At 42.1% G+C, this 4,146-nt stretch overlaps 1 pseudogene; it reads left to right on the top strand.

The window, feature by feature from the left end:
- Positions 1–2,651: 2,651 nt before the first annotated feature.
- On the top strand, positions 2,652–3,451 carry LOC100587482 (annotated as a pseudogene).
- The last annotated feature ends 695 nt before the right edge of the window (positions 3,452–4,146 follow it).

Genomic DNA, 4,146 nt, shown 5'->3' with positions numbered 1-4,146 from the left:
AATAATAATATAAATAACAATATAAACCTCAGCATATGGGCTCAACAGCAGAATGGAAGGGATAGAGAAAATAAATCAGTGAACTTCAAGATAGAACAATAGAAATTACCCCAGCTGAAGAACAGACAGAAAGTGGACTGGGAAAAAAAAAATGAACAGAGTGTCATGAACCTGTAGGACTAACAAAGGTTCTAACATTTAAGACACTGTTGTCCCAGAAGGTGAACAGAAGGAGGACACGGCAAAATAAGTACTTGAAGAAATAATGACCAAAATCTCCCAAATTTGATTTGGCAAGAGACATAAACCCACAAATTCAGTGAGCTAAGTGAATTCCAACAGGATAAATCCCCCAAATCCATGTCAAGACACATCCATAATTCAACTTCTAGAAACTAAAAACAAAGTCTGTAAACTCAGTCAGAAAGAAACGACACTTTATCTACAAAGGGAAAACAATTTGCACGGCAACGTGATTTTCACCAGAAGCTATAGAGGCCAAACGGGTGTGCAAAATATGTTTTAAATCCTGAAAGAAAATACCTGTCAACCCAGAACCCTATACAAAGGAAAAATATCCCAGGGTGAAGGAAAATTAGGAGAATTTGTCACCTGCAGAAATCACTTAATGAGATAGCTAAAGGAAATTCTCTAAACAAAAATAAAATGGTAAAAACAGGAAGTTTGAACATCAAGAAGGAAGAAAGAACAAGGTAAGCAAACTAGGTAATCACTGTAGGCTTTACTTCTCCTGAGTTTTCTAAATTATGTTGACAGTTTAAGCAAAAAGTAGAAAACTGGTAGATATGGTTCTAAAAGTAGATAGAAAAAATATTTAAGACAATTATATCATCTTCAATGAGGGTGGGGCAAAGGAATATGGAGAGGGCAAATAAACACAAGGGGACATAAGGCTTTTATACTTCACTTGAAGTGGTAAAATGTCAACCCTGGTAGATTGTGATGTTATGTTTATAAAGTAATATCTAAAACAGCCACTAAACTAGGTATTCAAACAGATATCCTAAAAAACACAATAAATAAAGGAAAATGAAATTCTAAACAAAAGTTTGAGTAATCCATAGGAAGGAAGAAAATATAAACTAGAGAAACCAGAGAAAGAACAAACAAAACCCAAAATAAAATGTCTGACATAAACCATAATACATCAATTATTACACTAAATGTAAATAGTCTAAATGCATTGATCGAAAGATGGAGATTAGCCTGTAATCCCAGCACTTTGGGAGGCTGAGACAAATGGATCACTTGAGGTCAAAAGTTCAAGACCAGCCTGGCCAACATGGTGAAACCCTGTCTGTACCAAAAATATAAAAATTACCCAGGCATGGTGGCCTATGCCTGTAGTCCCAGCTACTCGGGAGGCTGAGGCACGAGAATTGCTTGAACCCGGAAGGCAGGGGTTGCAGTGATCTGAGATGGCATCACTGCACTCCAGCCTGGGCAACAGAGTGAGACCCTGTCTAAAAAAAAAAAAAGATGGAGATTGGCAGAGTGGATTGAGAAACATGATACAACTGTATGAAGTCTATAAGAAAATCATCTCAAATATAATAATATTAGCAGGTTAAAATTAAAAATTAAAGGATGGTAAATACATGTTTTGCAAATATTATTCAAAAGAAAGTAGAAATGGCTTCTTTAGTATCACATAAGTAGATTTTAGAGCACAGAAAAGAAAGTTAGCAGATAGAGAGGGACGGTATCTAATGTGATGCCAGCCAAACAACAGAGCTGAAAATATATGAACCAAAAACTGACAAAATAAACAAGTCCACAATTAAAGTTGGAGACTTCAATACCTCTCCCTCAATGATTGATAGAACAGCTAGCAGAAAATCAGTAAAGATATAGAACAACTCAAGAACCAACCAACAAAATCAAATCAACATTTATGGTCCACTCCACTTAGCAACATCAGAATACACATTCTTTTCAAACGACCACAAAATATATATCCCAAGATAGGCCATATCCTGGGCTATCAAACAAGCCTCAACAAATTTTAAATAAGTGAAATCATATAGAGTGTGTTTTGTAATGACAATGTAATCAAATGAGAAATCAATAACAGAAGGATAACAGGAAGATATTCAAATGACTAGAAACAAAACAACACACTTCTAAGTAATCCATGGGTCAAAAGGAAGTCTCAAAGAAAATTTAAAAAATACAGTGAACTGGGGGACCAGGCTCGCGGAGGCACTTCTCCGAGCGTGACGCGCGGACTCCGCTCCCGCAGCCCGCTCGCCCGGCGGTCTAGCCGCCGCCTCCCTCGCTCCCTGAGCCCGCCAAGCGAAGGCCAGCGGCCGGAACGACGCGGCGCAGAGACGGTGGGCGGGCTGTGGGAGCGCCAGTCTCTATATGACGGCGGCTCTGTTGCGCCTGGCTGTCCGGCTCTAGCGCTCAGCCGCTGCCCGCTCCTGTGGGGTCTTCTGCAAGGGCCTGACTCGCAAGCTGCTGTCTTCTTCAATCTGGCCTGGCGGCTGCGCATCAACTTCCCCTACCTCTACATCGTGGCTTCCACGATGCTCAACGTCCGCCTACAGGTTCATATTGAGATCCATTGAAGGCCCTCCCGGACTGACGAAGGCGTGACCTCAGGCCCACGGCATCCAAGAACACGAAGCATGAGGGACAGAAGAGGGTCCCCCTTTGCACCTGCCTGGCACAAGTGCAATGGGCCGGAGGAGGTGACTCGGACAAACTGTCATTCAGCCTTAAGAAAAAATGCCGACGGAGGGCCCTTGGCCTGCAGATGCACCCTCCTGGATGAATAAGCCTGCGGTTGATGGAAATTCAGAGTGAGGCATTATCGCTGGAAATGAGAAAGGATCCGAGCAGGGCTGGCCTCTAGCTTCCCAGTGGCGGCCCAGTTCTTCCATATGTGAAAGAATCAGCAAGAAGAAATCCAGCCTCAGCAGCCACTCCGAGCGCAGTCGTGGGTTTGTTCCCTGCTCCAACAGAGTATTTTGCTCGGGTGTCCTGCAGTGGTGTTGAAGCTCTGGGGAGGGACTGGCTGGGAGGAAGGCCCAGGGCCACCCACGGCCACAGAGGACAGTGCCCCAAAGGAGAGCCTCGGGTGTCATGACTGCCATGCCATCAAAAACTGCCGGAAATGGGAAGTTTTCAGGATGACCCACCAAGTGCTTTTCCCAAGGCACCAAGTGCTTTTCCCAAGGGTCTGGGCTCTGAGTTGGAACCGTCTTGCCTGCATTCCATCCTGTCTGCAACACTGCATGCGTGTCCCGAAGTGCTCCCGAATGATAAGACAAAACGCGTTTTCCTTGACCGTTTAAACCCCATGTTTTCAAAGCAAACAATAGAATTCAAGAAAATGCTTAAAAGCACCTCAGATGGTCTGCAGATAACACTGAGGTTACTGGCTCTGCAACATTTTGAATTAGCAAATTCATTATGCCATAGTTAAGGTGCAAGCAGAACAATACAAGTAGATTAATTTTAAGAGTTGTCTTAGAATGATTAAGGTGTGGTTTGTACGACCTGGCAGACTTAGTTGAGTTTAAATTCAAAACTGGTTGATGAGGAAGGAAAATTTTTAGCATATGTTAAATTGTCCTTTAAAAGACATATAAAGAATTGGGAAACATTTCAGGAGACGATCATAGCCTGTATAAATATCAGATTAGAACATACGGATTTACCATGAAGTTCTGTCTTCAACATCCAGCACTGTCTAAAGGGCTACTGTCCCAAATCCTATGTGTCCCTTCAGCTTGTCTGATCACCCAATGGAAGTGGATACTTGTAAAGTCTACACCACTGTACTTGGCGTTAAATCTTGCTGAATTTGTGGTAAACTATTATCATTTCTACATTTTGTAGAATGATTTTGGTCTGCAGCAAAATTCTATTTCACTTCTCACACCCCTTTCTTCCACTTGAAATGCAATTTAGACAGAGGCCCTGTGGTGAAAGTTGCAATATTAAGCTTACCTTTAGAAGATCCCTTCTCAAATTCGGAACCCTAGCAGTGTTACCTTAAAAATGAGCTCGAGAAAAAAGTAGCTCAGTTACAGTGAAGCAAATCAAGTTATTTCCCACATAAAAAGTTTCCCAGATTCTAGGAATTGCAGTATCTTGTACCCTAAAATTTTTCCAGGT

The sequence above is a fragment of the Nomascus leucogenys genome, chromosome 1a (assembly GCF_006542625.1).
Source record: "Nomascus leucogenys isolate Asia chromosome 1a, Asia_NLE_v1, whole genome shotgun sequence".
Classification (NCBI taxonomy): Eukaryota; Metazoa; Chordata; class Mammalia; order Primates; family Hylobatidae; genus Nomascus; species Nomascus leucogenys.
This window is presented reverse-complemented; position numbering and strand designations above follow the sequence as displayed.